This window comes from Macrotis lagotis, chromosome 7 (assembly GCF_037893015.1).
Source record: "Macrotis lagotis isolate mMagLag1 chromosome 7, bilby.v1.9.chrom.fasta, whole genome shotgun sequence".
Taxonomy (NCBI): Eukaryota; Metazoa; Chordata; class Mammalia; order Peramelemorphia; family Peramelidae; genus Macrotis; species Macrotis lagotis.
This window is the reverse complement of record NC_133664.1, coordinates 26,496,411-26,514,542: the sequence shown is the minus strand read 5'-3', so window position 1 is coordinate 26,514,542 and position 18,132 is coordinate 26,496,411. Positions and strand designations below refer to the sequence as shown.

The 18,132-nt window shown below is 35.9% G+C and overlaps 1 pseudogene; it reads right to left on the bottom strand.

Moving 5' to 3' along the window:
• Nucleotides 1-8,022: 8,022 nt before the first annotated feature.
• LOC141494008 (apoptosis inhibitor 5-like) lies at nt 8,023-9,614 on the bottom strand (annotated as a pseudogene).
• Nucleotides 9,615-18,132: the final 8,518 nt, after the last annotated feature.

Here is an 18,132-nt window from a genome sequence, read left to right as displayed (position 1 = left end):
GTCAGATGCATTCTTGGAACTTCCTCTCTGGTTCTTTCATGGCAGTCTCCACGGAGCCTCTGTAGCAACCAGAGAAGTAATAGGAGGATGCCTGCCTTCAGACAATGTAGAGTTGTCTCTTCATATTTTTTCCTTTTCTCTTATAAGCTGTGCCTGTGGGCAGACGTAATTACAGAAAATCATAGATTTTAAGATAAAGGAGAACAAGAAGTTCAAATGAAGCTAACTGTGATAGGAACAGTTGAGTTCAGTAGCATTTGAAGAAGAAAGGAAAATTTGTAAAAACCAAGAATAATAACATTGTGAGGAGCGAAACTGGGCTAAATGTTAAAGATCCAAACTGTACTTCTGGCTGGGGGTTGGGCTTTAGGCAGTGAACCTTCTTGGAAATTCAAATCTGGATTAGACTGGGGGGGGGGGAACCCTTTCCTCACCCCCCCCCATGCTTTTCCTCTTTTCATGGAACATCACTGTCAGAGCAGATCAGCATTGGCCAACACCTTACTCATCTTGGGACTCTAGGACTACTCCCATTATCTGGAGTATTTTTTGATATGCAAATTCTCTTTTTCAAGCCTGTGCTGTAATTCTATGGGAGAGTCTTTCTTTTTGGTAGTGCCAATTGCTGACCCCTAGGACCACAACCATTTGTCTAAGATCATTTCTTCTTTCTTCCTGCCCCACCGTTACCTATATAAAGAAGGGTATATCAGAATCATCTTTGCTAGAGAATCTCTTAACTCACAGCCCATTGTGCTCACACAGTGCCCAATAAAATGCCAACTTGTGTGGGAGAGAGCTTGTGTCTCATGAATTCTTTTTATTATATAAATAATTTATTTGCTTTCCAATTATATAAAATGGTTTCTACTTATTATTTTTGAAAGGTTTTGAATTTAACATTTTCCGCCACCTTCCCTTCTCCCCTTCCCCCACCCCCCCAAAGAAGGCAGTCTGATAATATTTCCATTGTTTCCATGCTATACGTTGATCAAAATTGAATGTGTTGAGAGAGAAATTATATTCTTAAGGGAAAAATAAAATATTAGAGATAGCAAAATTATGTACTACTTAAGACAATGGTTTTTTTTAATTGAAGATAATAGACTGTTTTTTTCTTTAAACTCCCCAGTTCTTTCTCTGGCTACAGATGATATTGTCCATCACAGATCCCCTAAAACTATGCCTGCTTATTTCACTGATGGAATGAACAAGTCCATTCAGATGGATCAATACCCCATGTTGCTGTAAGGGTGTATAATGTTCTTCTGGTTCTGCTCATCTTGCTCAGCATCAATCCATAAAAGTTTTTCCAGGCTTCACTGAAATCCCACTGCTCCTGATTTCTAATAGAACAATAGTATTCCATCACATACATGTACCACAATTTGTTCAGCCATTCCCAAATTGATAGACATCCCCTTGATTTCTACTTCTTTGCCACCACTAATAGGGCTGCTATGAATATTTTTGTACAAGTGATGTTTTTACCCTTTTTCATGATCACTTCAGGGTATAGAACCAGAAGTGGTATTGCTGGATCAAAGAGTATGCTCATTTTTATTGTCCTTTGAGCATAATTCCAAATTGCTCACCAGAAAGGTTGGATGAGTTCACAGATCCACCAACAATGTATTAGTATCCCAGATTTCCCATATCATTTCCAAAATCGATCATTGTCCTTTCTGATCATATTGACCAATCTGAGAGGTGTGAGGTGATACCTCAGAGATTTTTTAATTTGAATTTCTCTAATCAGTAATGATTTAGAGCATTTTTTCTTATGACTATAGATAGCTTTGATTTCCTCCTCTGCAAATTGCTTTGGCATATCCTTTGGCCATTTGTCAATTGGGGGAATGGTTTGATTTATTTTTTTATAAATTTGACTTACTTCTCCATATATTTTAGAACTGTGTCTCATGAATTCTTTCTCAGACTGACACAAACTCCAATATTATGGTGGTGCAAATCCCAACAACCGGAAGTTCCCATTTAAAAAAAGAATTTTATGCTGGGTAAAGGAGGGCAGGGTAAGGAATGACAAGGTCTTAGATAAGTCTGAAAAACCATCTAAGGTTTTAGCTTGTGGCTTATAAATATAAAAACATAAATTAAATTAATTTACTCTGAATTTTTACATTTTTAAACATTTTAAATCTTCAAAGAATTATTAAAAATAAGTTATATGGGCAGTGGCAGAGTCAAGATGGTGATGTAGAGGCAGAAATTTCCAAAAGCTCTCTTCCAGAATGCTTTAAATAGCTGAAAATTGTTACTCTAGTCAAATTCCAGAGTGTTAGAACCCACATAAAGACCAAGTGAAACAATTTTCCAGCCCAAGATAACTTGGAAGATCTGAGGGAAGGCTCTGTTTCACCAGGGTTAGAAGCAGATGCATCATAGCTAGGGCCACATGCTAGAGCAAATGAGCTCGACTTCCAGGAACAAACCAGAGGGTATCTGGATCTGGAGGGGCACCTGGGTTCATGGCAGCAGGAGTGGTTTCCAGACCTCCCAATCCAGGGATCACCAAAACTCTAACAGAGTCAGCATGAAGCCCAGTGCAACTCAGTGCAGATCCAGCCTGGGGAAATGCAAGCAGACTTGTGGAAGCACCCAGCAGGGAGTCATTCAATAGTTGCTTCCAGAGTGCTCAGTCCATGGATGGTAAAGAGGTGGGGGGAGATTATTGCCAACCCTGGGTTGGGATTTTGTTGCTTTGTCCAAATTCAGACCGTGATCACAGTCTGGGGCCCCCATTTTCAGAATGGAGCAGGGATCCTCTTCAAAACTCCAGAGAGTTTGGGGAAGGTGTCCCAAAAACACTCAAAACCATGGGGAAGTACATTAAAACCAGGTCATGGGAAAATGTGTAAACAGAAAGAAAAAAATGAATTTGACTATAAATCATCACTTTGGCCCCATGGAGGAACAAAACACACACTCAGACAGTGATGAAGTCAAAACTTCTGTATCTAAAGCTTCCAAGAAAAACATGAATTGTTCTCAGGCTATGGAAGAGCCCAAAAAAGATTTTGAAAATCAAATAATAGAGGTAGAGGAAAAATTGGGAAGAGAAATGAAAGCAATGCAGGAAAATCATGAAAATCAAGTTAGTATCCTAATGAAAAAGATACCAAAAATACTGAAGAAAATATCATGTAAAAAATCAGTTTAACTCAATTGGGGGAAAAAATGGTCCAAAGGGTCAATGAGGAGTAGAATGCTTCAAAAAGCAAAATTGGCCAGATGGAAAAAGATAAATGAATTCTCTTTGAAAAAAAACAACTCCTTCAAATGTAGAATGAAACAAACAGAAGCTGATGACTTTGTGAGAAATCAAGAAACAACAAAACAAATCCAAAGGAATGAAAAAGAAACTAGAAGAAAATGTGAAATATCCTTTTGGAAAAGCAACTGAATTGGAAAACAACCAATAGAAACAACTTAAAAAAATTTTTGACTACCTGAAAGTCATGACCAGGAAAAGAATCTAGACTTCATTTTTAAAGTTCTTCTCCAGGAAAATTGCATGACATCCTGGAAGGAGACGGTAAAATAGAAATTGAGGGAATCCACACATCACCTCCTGAAAGAGACCCCCCTAAAAACACTTCCAGGAATATTACAGCCAAATTCCAGAACTCCCAAATCAAAGAGACAGTATTTCAAGCATTCAGCCAGAAATAATTCAAATATCATGGTGCTACAGTCAGGATCACACAGGACTTAGCAGAATCTACCTTAAGGGCTCACAGGGCTAGTAATATGATGTTCCAGAAGGTAAAAGAGCTTGGATTACAACAAGGAATCAACTACCCAGAAAAACTGAATATCCTCTTTCTGGGGAAATGATAAACATTCAGACACACGGGGGAATTTCAAACATTGTTGTTGAAATGATCAGAGCTAAACAGAAATTACAGAACTCAGGCAAAACATAGAGAGGGTGAAAATGATGAGGGATTTAATGATGCTAAACTACTACACAGGAAGATGATACTGAAAATTCAGATGAACCTCATTCTTAGGGCAGTTGGAAGGAGCATGTATAGACAAGGTAGAGGAAGGAAGCCGAATTCGAAGATATAATGAATTATAAAGATAGAGCCAATGGGTGTAAAAGGAACATCCTGGGAGAAAAGGAAAGGAGAGGCAGAATGGGCTAAGATATTTACATAAAAAACAAAGAAAAAGCTTTTTCAATGGAATGGAAGGGTGTAAGGTAAGAGGGAATGAGTGAGCCTTCTTTCTCATTGGAAATTACTCGGAGAGGAAACAATATTACACACTCAATAGATTGCAGAAATTTATCTTTCCCTAAAAGAAAAAGGAGTTGAAGAAATGGGGGAAAGAGGGCAGGGGGAGAGGAGAGGAATATAGGTGATATATGAGATGGAAGATCATGGGAGAGGATAGTCTTATACAACCGACTTTATTTTATTTTGGTTATCTTGGGCTTGGATTTGGGCTGGAATCTTCCAAACTCCATGGACAAATGCCCCAGGTACCTTTTGGCTGCCCCACAACACACATTTAAGGAAGGACAAAGTGAAAGGACAGAGAGAATAAAATAAATGGGAGTGGGAAGGAATAGAAGGGGGAAATACAGTTAACAGTAACAACTATGGGAAAATTACTGAAGCAACTTCCTTAATGGACTTATGATAACGAATGAGAGCCATCCAACAGATGAGAGTTGATGGCTTTTGAACACAGCACATAATTGTACTGAAGTGCAATCATATTTTTCTTTTTCTCTCATTTTATTTTCATGAGGTTTCTCTATATTGTTGGGAGTAAGGGTTAGGGTTATTTTACAACAAGACTATTGTAGTACTGTGTAAAAAATAAATAAATTTTTGAAATTATGTGAATAATTTGGAAGTATGCTTTATGTGACTACATATCTGGAACACAGTGTTAAACAAGGGGAAGAAGAAGAAAGAGAATATGGATCTCAAACCATAAAAAATGAATATTAAAAGTTTTTTCTACATTTGATGATGAAAAATAAAATATTTGAAACATTCGTTCTAAATCTTAAGACACAAGCCTTATTTTTATAAAAATAGTTTACTTGTTTTTCCAATTATATACAAGCACTTTTGCAAGGTTTTGAACTTTACACTTTTTCTCCTTCCCTCCCTTCCCTGCCCCCCAGAGAAAGCAATCTGATATGGACCCTACATTTGTACACATACTGAACATAGATCAAAATTGAACATGTTGTAAGAGAAGAATCAGATCTAAGAGGAAGAAACAAATTAGAGATAACAAAATTATATAATACATAAGACAAATTTTAAAAATTAAATAAGCTTTGTTCTTCATTTAAACTTCACAGTTCCTTCTCTGGGAAAGAATGGTGGGTTCCATCACAAGTCCCTTAAAATTGCCTTAGTTATATCACTAGATTACATTATTATGCTGTTGAAACAAATAAGTACATCATGGTTGACCATGACCCCATATTTTTGTTAGTTTGCATACCTAATGTTCTTCTAGTATAAGAAATAGCAAAATTACATAATAAGATAACAAGGTTTTTTTGAAAAGTTAAAGGTCTTTGGTCTTTGTTCAAACTCCACACTTCTTTCTGTGGATACACATGGTATTCTCCATCGCAGATGCCCCCAAATTGTGCCTGACTGTTGCACTGATGGAATAAGCAAGTCCATTAAGGTTGATCATCACCTTCTTGTTGCTGTTAGGGTGTACAATGTTTTTCGGGTTCTGCTCATCTTACTGAGCATCAGTTCATGCAAATCCTTCCAGCCTTCCCTGAATTCCCATCCCTCTAGAACAATACTGTCACCTAATGTGTCCCAGATTTCCCACATCCCTTCCAACATTGATCATTGTCCTTTCTGGTCATATTAGCCGGTCTGAGAGGCAAGAGGTGGTACCTCAGAGATGCTTTAATTTGCATTTCTCTAATAAGTAGTGATTTAGAGCAATTTTTCATATGACTATGGATCCCTTTGATTTCCTCATCTTTATTTTTCTTCCTTAAGGATATGATTTCTCTCTCATCATATTCAACTTAGATCATTGTATACCATGGAAATAATGTAAAGACTAACAGACTGCCTTTTGGGGGGGGTGGGGGGGAGGGAAGCAATATTATTGGAAAAATTGTAAAACTCAAAATAAGTAAAATATTTCTTTATAAAAAAAAAAAGATTTGTCTTTGCTTTCTGTTCCATAACTTATTCTGTATTTCATTTGAATTTTGGAGAAGCAAAACTAAGAGCCCATCTATTCCTTATTATCCACTCTTGAAATAATTTTTCCAATGAAGCTCTGGACATTAGAATCCACCCACACTTGAAGTCAGATTTAGAATTTGGCTGTATTTTTCCAAAACCGCTCTGCAATATATGGCTTTTTTTGCATATGTTTTATTTTAAATCACAATAGTGTTAAATACAAGCTGACTCACAACCCCTCACTGCTTGGGGGAAAATTGACTAACTTACTTCAAAGAAGACAAGCACTGTATCACAGACCATCCAGTTTTGGAGGGTTTTAAAAATATGATATTTATTTATTTATTTTCATCCATATGCACATGTATATTTTTAAGTCACAAAATGTCCTTGCCCCCTTCCTTCCCAGACCCCACCCTGAGAGGCTAACTGTCAGGTTTGCATTGTATATTCATATTTTCTGATAAACATGTTTACAGAATAGTCATATTTGTTATAAGGAATTAGTATTAAGGGAAAGAAATACTTAAGAGCTAATTTTTACAAAGTTTTCATGAAATTCTGAAGGGTTGGTTTTTGTTGTGTTGTGTTTTGTTTTGTTTTGTGTTTCTTTTATTCCTCTGGATGGGGATCACATTGTCCAAGGCTGGTCTAATACAGTTGTCCTAGCTCACTGAACTGCTGAGAGGAGCTGCTTCCAGCAAGGTTGATGATCTCACAATGTTGTTGTTAATGCGTACATTGTCCTCTTGGTTCCACTCCCTTTGCTCAGCATCAGATCCCTTAAGTCATTCCATGTTTCTTTAGAATCTGACCAATTATGGTTTCTTATAGAACTATACTATTCCATAAAATTTATGTACCATAACTTGTTTAGCCATTCCCCAATGGACTTTTTAAAACTTTTTATTGATTAAATTTTTATAGTAAATTTTACAGCATATATATATATATTATATATTTATAGATAGTTTTACAGCATATACACAGCCCATACACATTTTATAGCATATATATATAATATATATATATATATATATAAGCACACATGTATATACAAATGTATCTAGGAATATATTTGAACATTCATATATACACCTGTATATAAATGTATGCAATATATATATATATATATATATATAATACCCATATTTTTATACTGAATAGTAACATCTCATGTTTCAAACAGTTTAGCATCTCACCACAAGAAGAGTTATGTAAACAGTATAAATCAACTTATTGCTCCATTAATATCATTCTCAGAGATCAACTAAATCAATGTCTGTAATTAAGAAACATTTGTCAATATTTCGTTGTTATGACAAACTATCTGTAGGACTGTAATAGCACAAGGCAGCTCAGTTAAAAGAAATAAAAGTTAAAAAACAGTGATCATTGACTCTTCTCTATGTATGGGTTAGGAGCAGGATGAAGGGGATAGGAAAATCAGTAACACAATTATATCTAATGTGAGCCTTTGTGAATGATCCCTTCTATCAGTTATCAAAGCAGACTCTACATTGTATTATATGTTTACCCATGAACGAATCTATGACTACCATATAAACTGTCAAGAAATTTTATTAGAAATCATATACACTTTGATTTCCAAACTTAAATAAATCCAGAAGACAATGACAAAAACCCAAGTTTGCTGACAAAGTATCCAAAAGTGCAGTTGGGGTTTCTTCTTGGACTCATGTATATTCCATTACAAAAGAAGATGAAACATATAAATGTATGAACATCTTTGCAGTAAGTCTTTAGAGGGTTATTCCCAACAACCCAATGAGTGGAGTTTGAGTATTTAAGTTTCTGGCAATGTTGAAGAATATAATGTGTCCAGAAAAATCTTCCCCTGGTGCAATTTCTTTGTGTTCCCCAATCTCCGCCACCTTTCCTTCCCAAGTCCCCTCTCATAATTAAAGTTGCCCAGATTGTTCCTGTATTTTCCCCCAGAATACTGATATATTTGTCTTGCATCCCATTTTGGTCTTGCTGCAGATTTTTTGGGTGGTGGACCTGAAGCTGGTTTTTCATTTGTTCTCTTGTGACCCACCTCAGCCTTCTGTACAGGTTTCCAGGACAATGTCAATGTGCTCTTGTAAGAAGGAGGATTATAAAGGAGATCCTTGATTAAAACATTGATGTTGTTCGTTGTTTTCAAAGCAATAAGTTTGTGGTCTCTTCTCTTTTTAAGGCTTCACCTCTTTTTCCCTGGAGAGCCAAATGAAGGTGTCTGATATGTATCTGTAAACCTCAGGCAAAATATTGTAGACTGATTTTAAAATCTTTCTGTTTTTCTGCATCCAGCTTGGCTGTCAAGAAATCTGCATGTTTTTGGCCCAACTGGTGAAAACTATATAATAAACACTTTATATGACTGAGCAGTACCTTGGGCCCTTTGTTGTCTGCATTCTCCCCATCTTCTGCTTGCTCTGGAGGGGGAGGCATGATTTCCACTAATTTATCAAAGAGTTTCCTTAAATTGGTTTCTAATCTTTCCATGTCACCACAAAATGAACTCATCTCTGCAAGTAGTTTCAAAAGCTCTAATAGTATATCCAGACCTTCCATGGGAGTAGTCAGTGAGTTGAGGTTTGGCAGAACAAGTTCACAAAAGTAAATCACAAACCTTGTGGAACGAACATTTTTAGAGAAGAGTGGAACAGCCTGCCTTGTATGCTGTAGAAGGATGTCCACACATTCTGGACCGGCTGGGTTGAAAGTCTGTTCCAAATGGGCTTGTTCAGCCAATATCTCTGAGCTGCTGTCTTCCACAGACTGTCTGCAAGGTCTTTAACCCAGAGAGCATCTTCATTGAAGAGAACCAATTCTTCACCTGTCACATCATCAAGAACCTTTGTAGATGCAGCTAATACGAATCCTCCGACTTCCTTTGTTAACACTTTAGCTGATAAAGTCTTAAGTGTTGTGAAAAGGAATTAAATTGCTTCTTCTGGGAAAATGTCTTCTTGAAGAATCTGGCTGAGCAAGCCGAGCAAAGTCCCTTTAGCATCCTTTTTCAATATACTCAGCAGGGCATTGTTCCCCAGGTAAAATTCTGCAGAATCATCTATCTGTAAAAGCTGAGTCAGAATGTCTGCCCCTTGGGGAATGTTCTGCCCAGCAGCAAATTGGAGCTGCCCTTTAATGGCTTGTCCATGGATGGACCCATCTTCATCTTCACAGAGATCTAACTGCATTAAGAGCAGAATCAGCTAATTCTGGGAAATACTTGAAGAATTTAGAAATAAATTGTGCTGCTAATCTGTTTTCCTTGGTGCCACCTTTCACACCATTTAAAATCACCTGATAGGCAACTTCATGCTGTCACACTTGTTCCATGGAATCTGCTAGAAGGCCATGGCTCAGGTACAGCTTCTCCATGATCATCATGATAGGTTATGGATGGGTGTGATTAGACAAGAGAGCTCTCTCCTAGCCTTGCCTGGCCTGGCTTGGCTTGGCTTGGCTTAGCCTGGCCTGGCCTGGCCTGGCCTGGCCTGCCCTGGCCTCCCCTCCCTTTCCCCCTTCCTCTCCTTTCCTTTCCTTGATGGTACCATCTCACATTCTCCTTTTTTGTAAGAGATAGCTCCACCCCTTTAGGGTATCACAGGGAAAGTGTGAACTCCCCTGATTTGAAATTCTGAAGTTCAGCCTGTGAAACCTTACTATTCATATAGCCCTCTTGCCTTCAGCGTTCAGACCTTTGGTGGCTTCCTTTGAATGAATAGGTTTTATTATGTTGAGAGTGTTGCCCTGTCAGTAAGATGGCAGATAGACCTAGGTTCAAATTCTTTCCTGGCCCATCTTTGTGTGTCACCTTTGGCAAATTACTTCACATCTCAAAAGATGCCCAATGCTATTTGGAGAATAATTCAGAAAAAACCTTCCCTGAAACTGAATCCATCATAATCCTAGCTAGCATTTGTACATTCTTTGAAGATTTGAAAAGTTTTTTGCATTTGTTAAAGATACATTGCATCTTTTTCTTCAATTTATTATTTTTTCATCCACATGCACATGTGTATTTTTAAGTTACAAAATTTCCTTGCCTGCTCTCTTCCCATCCCCTCAAAATGGTCAGTGTAGGAGAGGATGTGGGCAAATCAGTACATTAATATACTGTAGGTAGAATTGTAAACTGATGCAGCCATTCTGGAGAGCAATGTGGAACTCTCCCCAAAGAGCAATACAACAGATCATATCCTTTGACTCAACAATACAACCACTAGTTCTATATCACAAAGATAAAAAGGGGAATTCTCTCACATATTCAGTAATATTTATAGCAGCTCTTTTTCCAGCAGCAAAGAATTGGAAATTTAATGAATGCCCATCAATTGAAATATGGCTGAGCAAGTCTTAAGTTATATTCATATTACAGAATACTATTGTTACATAAGAAATCGAGTGGTCAGACTTTAGAGAAGAATGAAAAGGATTAAGTGAACTGATTTTGACTGAATGAGTAGAAGCAAGAGATCATTTTACACATTTACAACAACATTGTGAGGTGATGGATGCAGTTCCTCTCAACAGTACCAAAATAAAGAGATCAAGGACAATACTGAGAGACCTGCTATGGACAATGCCATCCATTTCCAAAAAAAAAAAAAATTACAAAGTCTGAATGCAAATATTGTTTAATTTTAGAAAAAACTTCTCTTAGAATTTTCTTTCCTTTCACATTTTTTCTTTCCTCTTAGATCTAATTCCTCTTTCACAACATGACTAATATGTAAATATGTTAACAGGAATTTACATATGCAACTTTTACCAGCCTATGTACCGCAATCACTTTTTTTGTATTTTTCACTCCTCACCTTCCCTCCTCCCACCCCAACAGAAAAGCATGTAATATGGACTCTACGTCTATAGCCATTTGAAATATAGGTTCATATTATTCATGTTGTGAAGGAAAAGCATCACTTTTAAACAGAAGAGGAAAAATAGAGAGAAAAAATGATATAATTCATAAGAACCTTTTTTAAGTGTAGTTACTAAACTTTGTTCTTATGTAAACTCCACAATTCTTTCTCTGGATGGTATTCTCCATCACTAGTCTTTTTGTATTGTATTTGAGTTTTCTAATGCAGAAATGATCTATTCCATCATAGCTGATCATCACCTCATGTTGTAGTTAGTGTGTATAATGTTCTTCTGGTTCTATGCAATTCACCCAGCCTCAGTTTGGGCAAGGCTTTCCATGCTTTTCTGAAGAACTCTTCCTCATGATTCCTTATAGAGTAACAGTGTTCCATCATATTCATATAGCACAATTTCATTATCCATTTCCCAATTGATGGGCATCCCTTCATTTTCCAATTCTTTGTCACAACAAAAAGTGCTGCCAAAAATATTTGTGTACATGTGGGGTTTTTATGCTTTTTAATGATCTTTTGGGGATACAAATTTAGTAGTGATATTGATCAAAAAGTACAGATAGTTTTATTGCCCTTTGGGCATAATTCCAAATTGCTCTTCAAAAATGATGGATCAGTTCACTACTGATTAGTGTTCCAGTTTTCCAGTTGCCTCCAACATTGATCAGTTTTCTTAATTAGTCATATTGGTCAATTTGATATGTGTGAGGTGGTACCGCAAAGTTGTTTTGATTTGCATTTCTTTAATCAATAATGATTTAGAACCTTTTGTTCATATGACTATAGATAGCTTTACTTTCTTAATCTGAAAATTGGCTTTTCATATCCTTTGACCATTCAATAATTGTGGAATGACTTATAAATATGACTTATTCTCTGTATATTTGAAAAATGAGTACTTTGTCAAAAGTACTGACAAAAATTGTTTCCACGCTTACTGCATTCTTTTTGGCTTGGCTACATTGATTTTCTTTGGGAAAAACCTTATGGATTTAATGTGATCAAATGGAGCCTGTTTGTCTTTTATACTGTTCTCTATCTCTTGTTTGGTCACAAATTTCTCCCCTTTTTATAGATCTTATAGATAAGCTATTCCGTATTCTCCTATTTGACTTGTATCACTTTTACGTCTAACTCTTGTACCCATTTCAACCTTATCTTGGTCTAGGGTGCTAGGATGGTCTATGCTTATTTTCTATCATGGTATCTTTGCTTACCCAGCTTTTTTTTATTAAAAAAGTAAATTCTCAACCCAGAAGTTGGAATTGTAGGGTTTATTAAATAACAGATTACTAATGTCATTCACTACTGTTTCTTTTGTACCTTATCTATTCCACTGACACACTACTGTCTTTCTTATTCACTACCAAACAGTTTGATGACTGAAACTTTATAATATAATGTTAGATCTGGTATGCATAGATCAACTTTCATTGCCTTTTTTCCATTTATTCTCTTGCCATTCTTGAACTTTTGTTCCTGCCTACGAATTTAGGTACAGTTTTTCCTAATTTAAAGTAAATTTTTTGAAGCTTGATTGGCATGGCACTGAATAGTAATTTAATTTAGGTACAATTGTTATTATATTGTATTAGCTTGGCCTACCAAGGGGCAAATTGATGTTTGCCCAGTTATTAAGTCCATAGGATTTTCTCATTTGATCTTATAATTCTGGAGTTTGGCTACAATATTCCTTGGTGTTTTAATTTTGTAATTTCTTTCAAGTGGTGAGCAATGGATTCTTTCAATGACTATTTTGCCCTCTGGTTCCAAGATATCAGGAAGTTCTCCCTCACTATTTCCTGAAGAATATTATTAATGCTCTTTTTTTGACCATGGTTTTCAAGTAGTACTATGATTCTTAAATTGTCTCTCCTAGAACTATTTTCCAGGTCAGTTGTTTTACAGATGAGGTCTTTTACATTTTCTTCAATATTTTCATTCTTTTTTGCTTAACAGATTCTTGGAATCTCAAAATATCATTAGCTTTCACTAGTCTTGATGTATTTTTCATGGATTTATTTTTCTCTATTTAGCCTTTTCATCTCCTTTTCCATTTCATCAATTCTACTTTTGAAAGAATCATTATCTTTTGCATTTATTAAAATGTGGTTTTGAGAGAATTATTTTCCTTTCACATTTTTCAATGGTATTTTTAAAGGATTTGTTTTTTCTATCAGTTTTTGTTTAAAGATGTAATTTTCTCTTGCATTTCTTCTCTCAGATTTTCCATCTGATTTTTAATTGTCATTTCTGAGTTCCACTAAGAAGTCTTTCTGGACTGGAGACAAGGTCATATTCCCCTCTGAAATTTCCCATATAACATCCCTTCTATTCTTTTCTTATTTACTACATAATTTTTCTATTCTCAAGAACATTTTTTTTCTCTAAACATAATCAATTTTGTCCAATGTATATGATGGAAACAATGTAAAGATTATTAGATTGCCTTCTGGGGTGGGGGGATGGGGGAATTGTAAAATTCAAAACCTTTCAAAAAGGATAGGTAGAAACTACTAGTGTATATAATTAGAAAACAAATAAAATATTCATTTAAAATTAAAAACACCTCCAAAGGGAAAAAGAAAAGTATATACCTCTTCTGACCAAGATGGCAGAGAGAAGCTAGACACTGTCTTAAGCCCTCCTGGCTTTCCCTCAGAACTAACATGAACCAAGACTCTTTAGAGAATTTGGACCCACAGAAGAACTTCTAAGAAGGTCTGTCTCAAGGGAACATGGGTAAGCCAGAGGCAGAGAGCAGAGAGCTAGTGCCAAGGTGGCTAACTGAGAACTGCAAACTAACCTGAGAATGTGGCAGAAGCATTTGATGTGTGCATGGAGAAAGGGAGAACTCCAGTTGGGAAGCATTTACTGTTTGGGGCAGGAGAGCACCAGCCCTGAGCTGGAAAGACATCTATGGGGTCAAGTTGGTTGGCCTAGAATACCAGGGCCATGATCCCCTGTGTTTTAAGTGAAGTCCGCTTGTTTCTAGTTGAGTTGCTCCCCCAATCCTGTGGGAGAAAGTGACTCTTCCCAGAAAAAACCAATAATAGCCCCCCACCTCCCCTTCAAGTATCAGGTGTAGACTGCAGATCTCTTGATTAAATATATAGCCCAAAGGGCCAGCTCATATTGTTAGAGAATAACATAGATCCTACTGCCTGTCCAGTCCCCCAGGTCTAGGGAATGGGCCACCAATCAAAGTCAAAGACATTATAGGGAAAGGGTCTGGCATTGCCTAAGGCCTAGCCCACTTGAGGCAATTAAGCCCAGTGAGTAAAGTCTCTGGCCATTTCAAGTTCTGTGAACAGACCCTCTTCCAATACAAGATCCTAGGAAAAATGAAGAAAGACCAGAAGAAGCAGTTTCCATTGAATGTTACTTTGAAACTAAGGATTCTAAATCAAAGAGAACTAGAATTGCAGAGGAGAATATGAATCAGTCTCCAGTCCAGAAAAATGTTTTAGAATAGATCAGGAAGGAGTTTAAAAATCAATTGGAAAAACTGGGAAAGAAACACAAGAGAAAATTAAGACCTTGCAAAAGAAAATTATCATCTTGTAACAAGAAAAAGAAAATACAATTGGACAAGTGAAAAAATAAAATAATTCTCTCAAAAACCACAATTGGACAAGAAGAAAACTCCTTCAAAAATAGAATTGACCAATCAGAAAAGGAATTGCAAAAGGTCAATGAAGAAAATACTACTCTTAAAAAAAGATTTGAATCCGTGGAAATGACTTCATGGGAAACAAGAATCTGTTAAGCAAAAAAAAAAAAAGGAGAAAATGTAAAATACCTCATCAGGCAAAACAAATAAACTGGAGAATAGATCCCAAAGAGACAATTTAAGAATCATTTGGCTTCCTAAAAGCATTGAGGATAAAAAAAAAAGCCTGGTTTTTTTATATTTCAGGATATAGTGAAGGAGAATTGCCCTGATATCATGGAACCAGAGGGCAAAATATTTGTTGAAAGAATATATAGATCTCCTTAAACAGGACCTGGCTGCATCAACATTAAGGGATTGAAGGGTCTGGAATATGATATTCTGATGAGCAAGAGAGCTTGGAATGCAGCCAAGAATTCACTATCCACACTATCCCCTCTTCCAGGGGCAAAGATGGAGATTTAATGAAATGGGTGACTTCCTACTTTTTCTGATGAAAAGACCAGTGTTAAATAAAAAAAATTGGACTTCAAGAAGGAGACAGAAGAGATACGTGAAAAGGTAAAAAAAAAGGGCAAAGAAATAACTGTTATCCAAAAAGATTAAACTGACTATGTCCCCACTAAGGACAAAATTTCTCATAACTCTTGAACTGAGAATTTTAACTCTATTAGAGAGAATATACTAAGCCAGAAATCATGGAAACTCATGTCTTGTCCATGACTCCAGTAGAACGATTTAAAAATAATATCTCCTTAAAAAGGGCAGACAGGAAAGAGATGGGAAGATGGAGGAGATTGGATAGGATAAAGTACATCACATGAAGAGATGCAAAGGAACTTTTGCAATAGAGGGGAAGATGGGAGGAGTTGAGAACAAAATGAATCTTACTCTCATCAGATCTGGCTCAACAATAGATTAACACATACATTCAGTTGAGTTTAGAAACATATCTTACCTTTCACCTATTAAAAAAGGAAAGGAGGAGAGGGGAAGGAGGAACTGACAGAAAGGAGAGAGGGAAGAAGGGACAAATGGAAAGGGAAAAGAAAGGAAAGGGGTTGAATAGAAGTGGGCAAGCACACTGAAGGAAGTGGTATTCAGAAGCAAAGTACTGGGAAATAGGGATAAGGAAAAAATACAGAGAAGATAGCATGTAGGGTAAATAAGGGTCAGAAATTATAACTTTGAATGTGAATGGCATGAACTTTCCATAATATGTAAGTGGGTAGAGAAATAATTATCAAATTTGGACAAAGATCAAAGACTATTACATTTAATACTTTAAAAAATGTTATTTTATTATGTAATTTTGTTATATTTCATACTTTATGTTTCTTCCTTAAGGATATGATTTCTCTCTCATCACATTCAGCTAAGATCAATGCATACTATGGAAGCAATGTAAATACTAACAAATTGCTTTCTGTGGGGGATGGAGGGAGGGGAGCAAGAATAGGGGGAAAATTGTTAAATTTATCATAAATAAAATCTTTCTTAAAAAAAGGTAAGCGGATATCAGAGTTAATTAAAAAACAGAAATTTACATGATGCTGCTTATAAGAAACTTTTTTGGAGCAGAGAGATATATACAAAGTAAAGGTAATTATTATATTATGCTTCAGCTGAAGTGAATAAAGTAGAAGTGGTGATTCTTATGTCAGACAAAAATCAGGCTGCAAAAATAGATCTCATTAAGAGTGATAAGGAAGAGGGGCAGTTAGGTGGCACAGTGGATAAAACACCGGCCTTGGAGTCAGGAGTACCTGGGTTCAAATCAGGTCTCAGACATTTAATAATTACCTAGCTGTGTGGCCTTGGGCAAGCCACTTAACCCCATTTGCCTTGCAAAAAAAAAAAGAGTGATAAGGAAGGAAACTATAGCCTTGTAAAAGGTACCATAGACAATGAAGCAAGGTCCATATTGAATATTCATGTACCAATAGTATAGCATCCAAATTCTTAGACAAGAAGTTGAAGGAGTTACAGGAAGACATAGACAGCAAAACTCTCCTGCTGGGAGGCCTCAACATCTGGTAAAACTAACAACAAAATAAACAAGAAGGAAGATAAGGAGGTAAAAACAATGTTAGAAAACTTAGACATTATAGACCTTTGAAAATGGGCATACCCTTTGATCCAGCAACACCATTACAGGGTCCATATCATGAAGAGATCATGAAAAAATGGTAAAAACATCACTTATTCAAAAATATTCATAGGAGTTCTGTTTGTAGTGGCAAAGAAATGGAAATCAAGGGAATATCCATCAATTGAGGAAAGACTGAGCAAATTGTAGTTTATATATCTCATGGAAGAGATACATACTGTATTAGAAATCAGATTTCAGAGAAGCTTGGGGAAACTTGCATGAATGGGTGTTGTGTGGAATGACCAAAAACAGAAGAATATTATACATCCTCATAACAACATGATGATCAACCATAATAGACTTGCTCATTCCATCAGTGTAATAATCAGGGACCTTTTTAGGGTATGTGTGATGGAGAATACTATCTGTATCCAGAGAAAGACCTATGGAGTTAAAACAAAGACCAAAGACTACTACCTAATTTTTAAAAATAGTTGTCTTAAATACTACATAATTTTACTATCTCTAATATTTTATTGCTTCTTCCAGAATACGTTTTTTCTCTCCACACATTCAATTTTGATCAGTGCATAGCATGGAAACAATGTAAAGATTATCAGGTTACCTCCTGGGGGGAGGGGGGAGGGAAGTGAGAGTAGGGGATAATTATAAAATTCAAAGCCATACAGAAAACCACTAAGTGGAAACTAGTATTGTATATAACTGAAAACAAATATAATATTTATATAATAATAAAAAATCAGAAGTTTATACATATATGATAGGTCTACAGATTTATCTATCATGGAAATTCAGATGTTCAGTTTGCTTTAGTGATAAGTTTTTTTTTTATTTCTTTTATTTTTTAGGTTTTTGCTAGGTAGTGGGGTTAAGTGGATTGCCTAAGGCCACACAGCTAGGTAATTATTATGTGTCTGAGACTGGATTTGAACCCAGGTACTCCTAACTCCAGGGCTGGTGCTTTCTCCACTGCACTACCTAGCCACCCCTAGTGATAAGTTCTAATAATATTTTGAAGATATTGCATACAAAATAATAAAGGTAAGGGTAGTGAAATTATTTTCCTATTTTTAAAATAACATTCTGATCATTTTAAACGGAATAAGAATTTATTCTGCAGTTACATTTACAAATTTAAAATACTTTTTTTAAAAAACTAAAATAAATTGAAATACATATTTAAATAAAATTTAAAAAGATTACATCAGGAACAATATTTTGATAAGTAGAGAAAAAACACAT